Source organism: Natrix helvetica, assembly GCF_964273705.1.
Source record: "Natrix helvetica genome assembly, chromosome: 1".
Taxonomy (NCBI): domain Eukaryota; kingdom Metazoa; phylum Chordata; class Lepidosauria; order Squamata; family Natricidae; genus Natrix; species Natrix helvetica.
In genome coordinates, this window is record NC_138548.1 from 106820655 (window position 1) to 106836789 (window position 16135).

The window sequence follows — 16135 nt, forward strand, 5'->3', positions numbered from 1 at the left end:
TCAAGGACTACCTTTAGGTTTTTTTCTATACTACAGAATCAGTTATAGTAAAGGTTAAGCTATAAGGATTTCTCCCTTTGAATTTCTTTTCCATATAAAAGGTCAAAAGTAAATTCTGTGCATGAGCTTTCTGTATAAGGAAATAAATCAGTAAGGTGGAGAATTCTGTTCTGCATTTTAGAACACTTGTATACATATTTCACCTGTCAATTACAAGTAGATTGTAAAAAAAGTATGTCAGACTGATTGAAAGTATAGACTACATTTCTCTTAAAAACATTTAATAAAATTTATTTTAAAAAGAAGGTGTAACCTACATAGTAATAAATGTGCTTCTTAATACTGACACTAAGTTCACAAAAGGATTTGGATTATTTTAATTAAAATATTTCTCTGCTTAAATTTAACTGCTTAATTTATTAAAATATGCCCTTACTTACATGCTATAGAATATAGATGACTTGAATATCATACTGTATATTTAAATAACCAGTATTTACCTATACAAGTAACTGTACCTTTTAAAGGAATGCCTTCAGCTTGTTGACTATGCCGACAATAATACGCATACTATACACACACACACACACACACACACACAGACACACAAACAAACACTACCATCTAAGGGTATAAATTAATTAGAATAGTTGTAGTTTGTGTTGAGTTCTTCCTAGCAATTAATTCTAAGGGCTTGTGTTAATGGATTCTTAATAGAAGTTTGAATGATTGTATGCATGGGATGTTCCAGCTATTCAAAAGGACAAAACATTTTATTTGCAAGGGAAATGAACAATGACTTTTAAAATTGAGACATAGAAATTTTATATGCAGGTAGTCCTCGACTTACAACCATAATTGAGCCCAAAATTTACGTTGCTAAATGAAACATTTATTAAGTGAATTTTGTCCCACTTTATGAGCTTTCTTGTTTGTTAAGAGAAACACTGCAGTTGTTAGTAGCACGGTTGTAAAGTGAATAAGCTTCCCTATTGACTTTGCTTGTCAGAAGGTTGCAAAAGCAGATCACACGACCCTGGGATACTGTAACCATCATAAATATGTGACTATGAGGATGCTGCAATGGTCATAAATGTAAAAAATGGTCATAAGTCACTTTTTTCAGTGATGTAACTATGAACAGTCATTAAATAAAGCTGTTTAAGTCAAGAACTACCTTTATTTCTTACCTGTACATTTGTCCTCCAAGTGGTTAGACAAGGGCCTCATCGCATCCATCACATCGACCACTGACATGCTAGAAGTTGTAGTCAAAGATAGCTGGTGAATAAAATCAGACCCAAAAAGAGTAATGTAGCCTCTATGATCCAGATTGTTAAAATATAAAGAATAAAGTATTCAGCCAATGGTAGCACAGTCACTAAATAAAACTGTTTAAGTCAAGAACTACCTTTATTTCTTACCTGTACATTTGTCCTCCAAGTGGTTAGACAAGGGCCTCATCGCATCCATCACATCGACCACTGACATGCTAGAAGTTGTAGTCAAAGATAGCTGGTGAATAAAATCAGACCCAAAAAGAGTAATGTAGCCTCTATGATCCAGATTGTTAAAATATAAAGAATAAAGTATTCAGCCAATGGTAGCACAGTCACTAAATAAAACTGTTTAAGTCAAGGACTACCTTTATTTCTTATCTGTACATTTGTTATATAATCATAGAACTGGAAGGGACTTTGGAGGCCTTCTAGTCCAACCCCTCGATCAAAGCAGGAAATCTTATATTATCCCAGATAAATGGTTGTCCAATCTTTCCTGAAAATCTCCAGTGATGGAACACACACAACTCCAGGAAGCAAGCTACTCCATTGATCAATTGTTCTTATATCAGAAAATTTCTCCTTAGTTCTAAGTTGGATCTGTCTTTAACAAGCTTCCACTCAGTACTCTTCAATATCTTCATAAATGACTTAGATGAGGGAATAGAAATTTGCAGATGACACTAAGCTGGCAGGAATAGCCAACCCAAGCTCAGGATCCAAAAAGATTTTGACAGACTTGAACAATGGGTCCTATCCAACAAAATTGAATTTAATGTGGAGAAAAGCAAGGTTTACACCTAGCAGAAAAAACCAAAGGTACAAGTACAGATTATGTGAAACCTGGCTCAAAAACAGTAACTGTGAAAGGGACCTTGGAGTCATAGTGGATGATCACTTAAACATGAATCAACAGTGTGCGGCGGCAGCCAAAAAAGCTAATACTAATGGTTGTTTAAACAGGCATAGAATCAAAATCATGTGATGTATTAGTACCGCTTAATAAAGTCTTAGTAAGGTCACACCTGGAATACTGCATCTACTTTTGGTCACCTCAGTACAAAAAAGATGTTGAGACTTTGGAAAAAGTGCAAAGATCAACTAAGATGATTAAGGGCTTGGAAACAAACGAATGAAGAATGGTTGCAGGAATTGGGTATGGCCAGTCTAGAGAAAAGAAGGACTAGGTATGACATGATAGCAGTGCTCCAGTATTTGAAGAGTTGCTACAAAGAACAGAGGATCAATTTATTTTCCAAAGCAGCAGAAACAATGGATGGAAACTAATCAAGGAGCAAAGCATTTGAGGAGAACCTTCCTAACAGCAAGGACAATTAACCAATGGAACAGTTTGCCTTCAGACGTTGTGGGTGCTTCATCACTGAAGGTTTTTAAGAAGAGACTGGACAGTCATTTGTCTGAAATGGTATAAGTCTCCTGATTGAGCAGGGGGTTGGACTAGAAAACCCCCAAGGTCCTTTCTAGCTCTATTCTGATTGATTGAATCATTGCTTCTTGTCTTGCCCTTGGGTGCTTTGGAGAATAAGTCAACCCACTTTTTTCTGTGGCCATCTCTCAAGTACTGGAAGACAGATATCATGTCATCCCAATTCTTCTCTTTGATGGGTTAGAGATATCCAGTTCCCTTGACTGTTCATCATATGGTTTACTTCCAGGCCCCTTATCATCTTAGTTGCTCACTAGTGCAGTATACAGCAGTACTATCACATTTTCGTGATCTTGATGCAATCCCTCTGTTGATGATACTAGGACTGCATGGCTTTTTTTTTTTTGCCAGCTGCAGCACACTGCTGGTTCATACTTAAGTCCACTAGGTCATCTAGATCCCTCTTATAGTCACTGCTGTTGAACCAGCTACCACCTATTTTATATGTGTGCATTTGCGTTGTTTCAAAACTATTTGTAGAAAATTATTTTGATTATTAACATACTGTAGTCATAAACATCAGAGGTGGGTTGCCAATTTTTTCACTTCCAGTTTGGGTGCACTCATGTGTGCGCGCAAAGCTTCTGCGCATGTGCAGAAGCGTCTGAGTGGGTGGGTGGGCAGAGTCTCCCACCCCCACTACTACCGGTTCGGTCAATCCGGGTGAAATCAGCAGCAACTCACCTCTGATATACATATATAAAAATATTAACTTGTCTTGGCACCATAGTTACAGTTCATTAATAACTTCTGGAGTCTATATGGATGAAAAAAGAAAGATATGTCTGTTAGCAGATCTGGTGGCCAGTCATCAGCCAATAGATTCTAGAATTTGGAGACACAACCCAGGTTGAATGCCAATGTATTGAATATAAAGAGTTACAGAAACAAAACAAAAAAAATGACAGGCTATGTTGTCAAGAATCTCCCCCCCCCCCCCCCCCCAGTGATACTAACTTGTCTGGCTGCTGCTGTTTAGCACTTTCCTGAGTCTTTGCCTTTATGACAAGTTGCAAAATGTCTGGAGTCTCTTGCTACTTATACTTTTTCAAATAATGGGGCAGTGGTGGGATTCAGCTAGTTTGCAACTATTCAGGAGAACCAGTTAACTTTCTAAGCAGTTCGGAGAACCGGTTGTTGGAAGAAATCTTATTTTGTCCCCCCCCCCCCCCACTTTACAGGGCTAATCCTGTAAGGAAGGCAGGAAGGAAACATTCTGGTGTTGTTTCTAGTCTAATCTTTATTGCCTTGCTTACAGAAACTGCCTCTCTGGTTAACCCTTATTACATTGTAACAGCTAAGACGAAGCGCCCATCGACCCGAGTGACATTGAGTTGCCCACGCCCACAAGGTCACATGACCACCAAGCCATGCCTACCCAGCTGGTCATTAGGGCAGAGAACAGGTTGTTAAATTATTTGAATCTCACCACTGTAATGGGGGTATATATCAGAGGTGGTGTATACATTCAACAGGTTCTGACCAGTTCTGGAGAACCGGTAGTGGAAATTTTTAGTAGTTTGGAGAACCAGTAAATGCCACCTCTGACTGCCCTGCCCCCATCTATTCTCTGTCTCCCGAGTCCCAGCTGATCGGGAGGGAATGGGGATTTTACAGTATCCTTCCCCTGCCATGCCCACCAAGCCATGCCACGCCCACCAAGCCACTCCCACAGAACCGGTAGTAAAAAGTTTTGAATCCCACCACTGGTATACATAACACAATATCTTGCTTCTATGACTCAGCTTGTCAGTGGTTTGGTTACAGGTTAGATAGCTGACTGCTAAAGATATCTTGTGATAACCTAAGCTGGCTGGGTAAGCTTGGGCTAGTCATTCTCTCTCAGCACAACTCACCTCATAGGGTTGTTGTGAGGAAAATAGGAGGCGGAAGGAATATCATATATATTCTCCACTTTGAATTATTTATAAAAATAACAAAGGTGGGATAAAAATCAAATCAAAAACTAAAATGACATTTATATTAAATGTGTAAATACCAGTATTCTTCAAATTATGATTGTAACGGAATTGCCCAAGTTGTAAGTTGTGATGGTCATGAAGTAGGTAATCACATTTTATGATCTTTTTAGTGGTGGTCATTAAGCAAATCACCATGGTCATTAAGTAAATCCAAAGTCATTAAGTGATTGCCATTGTGCTTAAGCAAACCCATTGTTCACTATGGAATTTTTTTACTAAAAAAAATGGAAGTAAATGCCATCTTTCAAGAAAAAAATTGTAAATCACAGTCACATGACTGTGGGACACTGCAAACAGCCAATAAATGCAGGCCAGTTGCCAGGCTTCCAAAGCAACAGGTCCTAAGTTGAGTACCGTTAAAGAAAAGTGAATTACAGCATTATATTTACTTTTCTACTTTCTTCACCTCTAATGGTGGCATTAAAACTTGGCAAATTGCCTAACACTTTATACATTTTTAAAAGAACTATTATAAAATAATTCTTTCAGTGACTTCGCCAGTTTTCGCTGTATTTGGCCTATTGAGTCAATTGAACATGAATTTGGGTAAACTCAGAGAGATAGTGAAGGACGGGCGGGGGGAGGGAGGTGACACGCTATGGTTCCTGAGTTGTGAAGAGTCAGACATGACCTAGCAAATGAACTACAACAATTAACTCATTTAATTACAGTGATAATAATCAAGTGAAAACTTAATAAAGCTAATTTCATTTGTGCAGCAATAATTATTCCTCTGTCCTCTCAGCTGAAGAGTTTTACATTATTTGTTTCTCCAGTAAAATGTCTGCACACTTATTTGCACCATTAACCATTATTATGCAGAATGAGGAATGTTTCACACTATTATTCCTTACATGATAATGCTTTATAATATTAATAGAGGGAATATCCCAAAAGCAGACAACAGTTAAAGACTAGCAATACAAAGCATGTTTACTGGAAATATGGCTTAAAATCCAGAATTGCAATTCCTTTATATGCACAATTCACCTGCAACATTTGGCAGCCCTTTTTGAAACTGAAATATTTCTCATTTTCCAAGCCAGTTTCCCTACATTACACTATGAAGGTAAATAAAACAGACTATCTTGGGGATGGAGTGTCTATAGGCAAACCATCTATCTCCCTTTATGCATTGCATATGGAGTAAAAGAAATCTACTTTATATAAATAACTTTAGAATGCAGATGTACAATATGCTACAATAGTTAAATATTTATAGTGGATTGATGTATAGTGTAAGTGGGCATGAAATGTACTAAATTAATACTAGTCTAACTGAAGGGGGTCTATTTGTCACTAAGCAACCTGGAAGAGGAAATAGGTGATGAAAATAGGTATAATTTGCTTTGTGCTGGTTTCATGCTTTCATTTGTTTTTAGAGTTAGCAAAAATATTTAATATGCTACATGTTGCAGACTATCTATTTGTTTTCATCATTCCGTGTTTCTCATTTATATCTCATCTTTATATCAAAAATGAGATATAAATGAAAGACTAAATCAATCCATTAGGAATCATTAAATATTTTTGGCAGTCTGCTAAAAGGGTTTTTTCCATTCCCTCTATCAAAGAAAAACAAACCAATTATTTAAGCTATAGGTAGATTAAAATTTTCTGTACCCAATCATGGGCAAATTCTGAGGATTTCACTGCACAAGAAAAATAAGCTCGTAATGCAAATGTGTGCCACTTTTCTTAGATTGAAAGCTGCATTTGGTTTTCAATTATATAATATGGATTTCATTCTAAAGTATGAATGCTATGATTAGGGCTAAAACTAAATTTAATTTGATTTCACTTACATTTAACTAAAATTTATAATTTTATATATTGGTAGAAATAATGTCTTTTAAGCTTTGAAAGATCTTTCTTTTTCTCCTTCTCCTTCTCCGCCTTGTCTATCTCCTCCTCCTCCTCTCGCCCTCTCCCTGCCTCCTCCCTCTCCTTCTCCTCCTCCATAAAAGTTATAACATACATCTTGTTCATATTGAAGGGGACAGAGGAACATAAGCATCTACTTTTAAGTCATCCAAAATAAAATTAGCATGCAAAATAACATTTATCCCCACTATTATGACCACAGCATCTGTACTTTTCTGTACTTTTGCACAGCATCTTATGAACCTTTTTGGTATATGCAATGCTTTATTCATAATTAAAATGAATAACTAAAATACATGTAATGCTTTATTTAGGCATTTCTAGGATTAATGGATGGTGAACATTGATGAAATCATATAACTATCTTCAAGAAGCCGAGAATGTCTGTGATCTAGCAGGTCTGGAATATAACATCCCAATGTTTATCTCTACTTACTCATTTTAATCCTGGATAATACAAAATGGAAACAGATAAAAAGACTTATTATAAAATTTCTTATGCATTGCAGCAGAGGAAGATTTTTCATAAAAGATTAAATGCAACTTTTAGTAACTGGGAGAGAGACCACCTACCTTTTAGCAACTGAACAAGATAATACAGGTAGTCCTCACAAGCAACTGGTTTAGTGATCTTTGAAGTTGCAACACTGCTAAAAAAAACAATTTAGCAACCAGTTTCTGCTCATTTTCACTTGCTTGTTTACCTCACACCAAGATGTCCTCAAAGAGAAAAAGAAAGAGCCCAACTCTGCTTTCGAAAATAACAAAAAGCAAAGGAAAAATAAACCATAAGCACAGTTGCAGTCGCATGATTTTCACTTAGCAACCACTTTGCTTAATAACCAAGTTGCTAATACCCATTGTGGTTGCTTAACAAGGATTAGCTGCAATTTTCTTCAGTAATAGAAACAAAAAATCAGCAATACAAGTGCAAACAAACTGGATTATTATCAACTTTATAAGATAGGACAGGAAGTATGACCACATGAGCTAATTTTAATTTATTGTAAATTGATATCTGATATCTGATATAATCTGATAGTCTGAATTTGATAGTATAGATCTCCCACCATCTTCTTTACAGTCTGAGAAGCAGAAGTGGGTTCCTACCAGTTCGGACAGGTTCGGCTGAACCAATAGTGGTTTGGTGGCCTGGGTTGCAGCGACCCAGGCCTGCCACATCCCCGAACTGGTTCTCCCGGCGGTGCTATAGGTGGCGCCATCTTGTTTTTTGCTTCTGCGCATGTGCAGAACAATTTTTATTGCACTGTGCATGCACGCACAGCGCGGATCAAGCACAAGCGCAGCCAGCGCGGCCACGAGTGAACCGGCAGTAGTGACTGCCGGAACCCACCCTTGCTGAGAAGAATAGGAAGTTTCTTTCTCTGTCCATTATGCAGCTGTGGGCTATGTTCTCTCTTATTTGATAGTTCCCTGGGCAGAATCTCTTACCTTCATCTCCCTAGGTCATTCCCATGTACCATTAGTTATTTATCAAGCTAGCTACTGCATTATTAAAATAGTTCTGCAAAATATTTGCATTTGCATCTGATGACATTTTTAATCTAATAAAACTGTCCTACCAAAATAAATAACATTTTGCTGCCAAATGACTGCTGCATGAAATTAACATGAAAGGGTGGAGTAAGGGAACCATTCAGATAAATCATTCTGAAATTTCAGAAGAAAATGAAAGCCATTTAGAATAAACATTTACTAGCAAACCTGTTTGAAATGACTTATATACAGTTTCTGAGTGACAGCAGACATAATAATTACATGCAAAGATATCAGCACATTACTATCATCACCATCAGCCCCCCAAGAAAACCTGCCAAGAAACTTAAGCATAATCCTATTTGATGACTAAAGAAACATGAAAGATGGAAAGTGTAATGGCTTATATTGTCTAGAGTTATCCGTATTTTCTTATCAGTTATTAGCTGTATTGTCTACGTTACTGGAAAAAAACCATAAGGCACGGATTATAGTTAAAGTATTACCAATAATGATGATCCAAGCAATAATTAACAAGAAAAAGAATACAATATTTGCTATTGATAAGATTTTTATAACACTAAAGCCATTCTAGAGTTACAGTGTCTCAGAACGATGCCATTAGTTTTACCTCAGAAAGGTGCTGAGACGCAATTCCAATCTTGTGACTAAAGGAAAATTTGACTGTATAATTTTGTTGATATATCTTGAAATTATACTTAGTTTAAAAAGTGGTTTCATTCCAAATTTGATTTCTTAAATTCTGTGAATAGTGCTGTACATCTTTTTCCAGTATTTTTGAGATTTGTATACGTATTTACCCATATGGTAAAATGTCTCTTCTGTGTCATGTTATTATTTCCATGGCATTTCCTGTAGGATTTTTCTTGGTTAATGGACCTATATCCTATCTTGGTTAATGGATCTATATCCTATCTGTGAGCCTTTTATGCCATTGTTCCCTTAGGTCAGTGATGGCGAACCTATGGCACGTGTGCCACAAGTGGCACACGGAGCCATTTGTCAAGGCACGCGAGGCGCTGCCCTGTCAGTTGGCCAGCGCGCATGTGCGCGCTGGCCAGCTGAGTTCACCTTTTTAAAAGCCATTTTTCGCCTTCCCCAGGCTCCAGAGGCTTTATAGGAGCCTGGGGAGGGCGAAAAGAGCCTCCCCCGCCGCCCCGGAAGCCCCCCGGAGGCTTCAGGGATCCTCCGGAGGCTTCCCTGAAGCCTTCGGAACGCTTAAAACCACCCTCCGAGCAAACCGGAAGTGACTTCCGGGTTGCTCGGAGGGTCGCTTAAAGCATTCCGAAGGCTTCAGGGACCGTCCGGAGGCTTCCCTGATGCCTTCGGAGCGCTTAAAACGACCCTCCGAGCAAACCGGAAGTGACTTCCGGGTTGCTCGGAGGGTCGTTTTAAGCGTTCCGAAGGCTTCGGGAACCGTCCAGTCACTTCCGGTTTGCTCGGAGGATCCTTTTGAGCGTTCCGAAGGCTTCAGGGACCATCTGGACGGTCCCTGAAGCCTTCGGAGCGCTTAAAACCACCCTCCGAGCAACCTGGAAGTCACTTCTGGTTTGCTCGGAGGGTGGTTTTAAGCGTTCCGAAGGCTTCAGGGAAGCCTCCAGATGGTCCCTGAAGCCTCCGGAGGGCCTCCGGGGGGGCGGAGGAGGCTCTTTTCGCCCTCCCCAGGCTCCTATAAAGCCTCTGGAGCATGGGGAGGGCAAAAAAAGCATGTAAAAATGGGGGGGTTGCGCATGTGCGCGCATGTGCACTGGGGGGGCGCGCGTTGCATTATGGGTGTGGCACGCCCGCACACGACCCCCCTGCGCTCCCCCTTGTGGCACGCGAGCCAAAAAAGGTTCGCCATCGCTGCCTTAGGTTATAACTTAGGGTAAATTGTATAGCTTTGTTCCATAGTCCTTCCCATTGTTGTGTTGTGATAATTTATTTGAATCCATTTTATCGTCCATTCTTTTATTAGTTCTGCCTCTGTGTCATACCTAAGTAAAAATGCATACATACAGCCTAATAGGTAAACTTGATTCTTTATGAGCTTTTCAAATTCTGTCATTTTCTTAGACTGAGTCATACCAAGGCCATCAATAAATGTTAACATTCCAAATACCCAACCCCAGACTGAAGAATTTCCTTATAGCAGAAAATTCACAGGAATGACTTGGCTACATAAGGTTCTTTTATCTATGTATTCACCTTCCTGATGTTACATAATCAAACAATTGCAAAAAAGAAGTCAAATCGTTGGAGAAGATCTTTTCATGTCAGTGACTTTTTGCTGCTCTTACACCCACCTTGAGAGATAGTTTCTTAATGTCAGTTTCAACCTTCACATCAGAATAGTGGATATTATAATAATGCTTTGTGTTGATGTTTGCAGTATAGTTATGTGTTCAAGGGAAAACTTGGTTGTTTCCATTAGAATTACATGTTGACACAGTGATACACTGAAGATCTAGGGAGAATTGTTTTTCAGGCTATCATGAATAAAGGTGTATCATAGATAAGCACAGTGTATTGAGAAAGATTTTCCATATTTCACTAACATTAGAAATTCAGGTCGCCTGATGAAACTGAATGGCTGGTGACTGTTTGAGGGAGTGCTTCCCCATCAAGAGTTAAAGATGGTAATTCTTCCTATCCAGTTCACCTCAATCCCACAGCTACTTTGTCTTACTACGGTTGAGTTATATCTGATTCCTCTCCATCCAAATCCTCAGCCTCTAGCTAGACATTACACAACACTTTTCCTGCTTGGGGTAAAGATGCACAACTGAGTGCTATCAACATTCAGATAATTCTGCACCCCTGCTACAACATGTGGCTTCATGTAGATGTTAAAGAGAAGTGGCAAAAGGATCAAGCCTTGAGGTACTCCATATAAAAGGCGGGGCAGAACTAGACTTCTTACCAACAGCAACTGCAATGTCACCATCTGACAACTGATCATAACAATTGTAGACTAATATATGCGTGTGTGTGATTACAAATGTAGACATATATAGATTATAACAATAAAGGTAAGTTCATTTATATTAAGCATTTTATTTAAATCAACTGATTTGTTCCTATCATTTTAATCTCTAAAATAAAATAATCAAAATAATTTTGAGAAAACTTTCATGTTTTAATACTTTCTGAATGTAATTCCCCAGAGAACGTATACATTAATGAGGTCACCATTATGTTGAGCAGGGATTTGGGAATTGGGTTTTTCTCCCAATGATTGCGCTATGCTGGCTGGAACCACACATTCACATAATATCTTTTTAATATGAAAACAATTACATATTTGGCTCAGAAAATTACTCTGGAAAAATCAATATTTGCTTGTTTGTTCAAAGTCCTTACAACTATAAAAACAGGGTGCAAAGAGTATAAACACGATCTATCCCATTTGGTGTGGCACTAAGCAAGATTTCTACAGATTTAAAGAAAATATTTTAAAAACCTCCATGGTTCAATGGTTATATGGTTTTAAAACTCCACATTAAAGCAGTTGATTAAATAACATACTGTAACTTTATTACATAAACATGGGGAGGAATTCCAAAGCCCCAATATGAAAAGAATTAAAGGAAAACTTAGTCTAGATGGTGGGCAGAGATTATCAGAGTGTATGAAAATGAAATTCAGAAGAACAAATCAGCAATACAAATTTTCCCCTCTCAGGTAGGCCTGAAAAAGAGGACATGGCAATTCAATTTTATTTTACTCTTTGGTTTTTTTCCCCTGAGGGGGACATCTTTCCTTGCTGGCTAATTAAATGCATTATTATCAGGCACAAACAACCAAACCCACATGTGCAGAATTTGAGCTAATTACTTTATTATGTTCTGCCTTTGATATCTCGCTGTATCTCCCCAGTTTGGCACCTGCTCCTGGGCACAATTCGATAAGGTCCCAAGGAACTTAGGGAGATCAGCAGTGGTGGGATTCAGCCAGTTCGCACCACTTTGGGAGAACCAGTTGTTACGTTACTGAGCAGTTTGATAAACTAGTTGTTGGAAGAAATCTTTAGGGCAGAGAACCGGTTGTTAAATTATTTGAATCCCACCCCTGGAGATCAGCCATAGCTGTTAGAGATTATGCTCTGGCTGCCAGCTAGCTCCATGCTTATCCATCCTCCCTACCAAGTAGGGTGCTTCCCAATGATTATTTATTCAAGCTGAAGACTTTCATTTACTGTGGAACAGAATTCTAATTCTAATAGAAGAAAATATCTGTAGCTAAGGGTTGATCCGTCCTTGGTTCTCTCTGAGCTTAGTTGTTGGCTTGCAGACATTTCATTATTCAAATAGGTAGCATCGTCATGCTGGTGAGTGTGAGGTTTGCTCTCTGCTTATATACAGTGTTGCTGGTTTCAGAAAATCAAGTTCCAGACAATAGCCAGGAAAACAATCAAACAATCAGAAAAAAATATCCTACTCAAGAAATTACTGAGGAGAAAACTACACTTCCACCAACATCTGCAAGCAAATAACCAAACTCAGAGAGCACCAAGGATTCTCATGTTTGTCTTCTGCACCAATTTTGTCTTCTGGGTTGGGTGTATCAACCCAGAAGACAAGGTGTATCCTGTTTAGGATGTATCATGAAAGGTTGACCACCTTTCATGATACACCTTAAAAAATACTTAGTGTTAGATTCAACCCTTTTCAAGATTCAAGTCACAGGCTTGACAAAGATAAGCATCAAAAAAGAAAAAAAAAACTGGTTGCAATCCTAAAAGGTCTCTGAACACATAGTTGATATTCATATGTAAACTGGTTTCATAAAATGATGATTGCAACCCAGCACCCACTTAAGTAGATATAATTCGGTCATTCAACTGAATATTATTTAGTTATTCCAGGATAAACACTATAGTATTGGTTGTCAGATGAGTGATTAGAATTATATCGATACATCCATTCATCCATCTTCCAAAACACACATATCAATCTGTTCTGACCCCCCTCTTCATACACCCAAAGCACTCCGAGACAAGGATTCTGCACGATGATTTATTAACACACAGACTAGACATTGGCAGCAATCCAGCACAGACTAGACCTTGGCAGCAATCCAGCCTGCCAAGATAGGACACAGACCCGATAGCGTCTCCAGCTCTGGTAAATATGTTGATTCCTGCAAACAGCTTCCGAAAAGTCATTCCTTATATACAGTCTTGAGAGTAGCCTAATTGCAACCACCTGGGTCCAATTATCTCCTGTAACTGCGTAGCTGTTCTCTGCGTCTATCAGCCCTCTGCTGCCGAGCATCCAGAACCCACTCCCTTGTCTCCTCCACACTGCTCCAAGGCATGACGTCAGGAGCACACTCCCTTTGGCTTTCACCACTGCTCCATGCCTCAGGCGCCTCCTGGTGGCCAACCAGCCTCTCTGATCGCTGCTTGGAGTCGGAACCCTGTCCAGGGTCCTCCACATCTTCCAGAGCCGACTCATAAGGCCCTCGCTGTCGGAGTCTGGTTGCAGCTCCAACACCTCCTGCTGGCCCACAACATCAATCCTATTAAACACAGGAGATCCAAACTTTTATTTTATTCATTAGAATTGCTAAATGGGGTGGGGGGAATTTTACTGTGGGAGAGGACAGCATGCTTTTCTGAGGATGAATGTCAAAATAAACATGACTGTACATGCAGGGCTTCAAATTATTTATACCTCCACCATTTCTCTCACTTCCATATGTTTCCACTTCCTTTTTTCAAGATGTTTGTTCCAGCTTCAGAACTGTAAAGAGGACCACTTTCCCCCATTTTCAAATTTTACAGTTTAAGAGTAGCAAGAATTGAGATTGCAAGAGGTAAAAATAACTAAGCATACCATTTCAAGTCTGCAAACAACTAAATGACCACTAGATGGCACCAGAAAGTATAGGGTTTTGGTATCTCTTTGCTGCCTCTAGATTTCAATATAAGTTTGGATTTCTGCAGCTCAAATGTAATCTGCCTGCAGGTACACCAGGCCAAATATCTCATTTCAAGATATGTCAGGAAGGCATCATTTCCCAAAGTAATCTTAGCAGATGTTGGTTTCCCAACCATTATTCTACAAGTGCATATAAGCACAGATGTCTGAATAGTGAGTTATTATTATTTCTGATAACAGACTCAAAATGGCTGTTATGAAACGTGGTTCTCTCGGGCCCAACTCTGAGAAAGTCTTCTGCTATTTGCAATGGCATCCAGCTGTGCTTAATTCCAATGTTTGGTGGGTGGTTGCACATAACCAGCCCTCCATCTGCTTCTATTACTGAAGTGCAGTTGTAACTTGTTTAAATATGAATTAGTTTAAAAATAAATGAAGTGGTGAAATAACACTTCTTTGATTTATATATTTATAAAATGTATGTCCCAAAGTTGGAGGGAGAATGAACTCAGCAGCAGCACATTTATTATCTTTATCACCCATTTTCTACTTGCCTTCCAGCCTGGTCATTTTTTAATAAGAAATGTCATTTGCTTATCTAAAGAAAAAAAATAGAAGGCTATATCATTGCTCTGCAGGTTAATAGTACATATTCAGTGGAACTTTTCCCAAAGGAATGTATGTCCAGAGACTAGTTTGGCATTCTGTTAAAATTCCATCCAACTTTGTTATTATTACACAACTCCGTCATCTTTTTAATCAGACGGCTGGAGTGTGTACATGAGAAATTTTAAGATCATAATTTAGATCCCAGAAATTGAAAAAAGAGAATTGTGTTCAACATGAATTACTGATCAATTGTTCTTGCTGTTTTACTTTGTTGGAGCAAAAAGATTTTCAACACAAGGAAGGAGTGACTACACTTCTGGACTTAATCATCTTGTCTTGGTATTATTCTATAATTTTTACATACCTATTATGATATTGGCAATCAGCCAAGCAACTCTATGTGGGATACAGAAAAGGAGTAAGAGACAGTGTGCCAAATAAATGAAAAGTATAAGGAATCAGATTTTCTTAAATGATAATAAAAAGAAAACAAAGCATACTTAAATCTAATATACACCGCCACTATTCTTCTTTTTCTGTTACATCCTTGCTTCCCCCATCAATATACACTGCTTTATATGCCATATTTTGCTCATTGAATGGTCCCCTCTTTTGGGGATCTCATCAATTCTATCTAACAATAGTTTTCTTAGTTTTCCTTTTTTCTCAACCCATTCACTCTTCCCCTGTCAATCTCTCTTTGATCAAACCACATCGGCATAATTATTTTATATGGGTTACTCCAATCCCGGTTACTCCACTCCACAAAAGTGACACTCCATAATGGTAACATTGGTTACTTTTAAACGGGTTAAACCACTCATTCAACACCCATTCATTTTTGACCCATCTGTTTTATCACAAGCACTTCTTAAGTATTAAATTCCCACCTCATTTGTACATACCCAACTCTTACAGTACTTCCACAGCCAAATGGACAGAGATATACCCACATCTCTTCACATCTCTCTTTCCTCTTTCCTATCTTTGAAATTGTTCACATTCAGATGAATGAAGAAAGTCTGTGAGAGTCCATTTTATAAAGAAAAAACATGTAAATTGTATACATGTTCTCTCTCTCTCTCCCTCCCTCCCTCCCTCCCTCCTCCTCCTCTCTCTCTCTCTCTCTCTCCCTCCCTCCCCCCTCTCTCTCTGTTAGGTGGGTAACAAAGTGTTCCCTAATTTGGTAGCTTCAGATGTTTTCAATTGCAACCTTCAAGATTCTCTGACATGTGTTTATTGCTACTACAAGGCATAGTCTTAATGTAAGTCAACATACTACATGTACCTCTTAGCTGATGGGAACTGAACCACATCACGTTGATTTGCAATTTAGCCTCTAAATTAATGAGCCTAGCTGAGGTAGAATTGTTTGAAGATACTGGGAAGTAAAATGTACCTACTGAATAGTAACTCTTCCTTATTCTGAGCAGAGAATACTGCAGGGAATACTAGTACCAATCAAGGCTGGTAATCTAATCCATGCCATCTTTAATTCATTTTAAAAAAATTGAAAGCCTTGATTGAGCTCCACCATGATGGGCAACATCA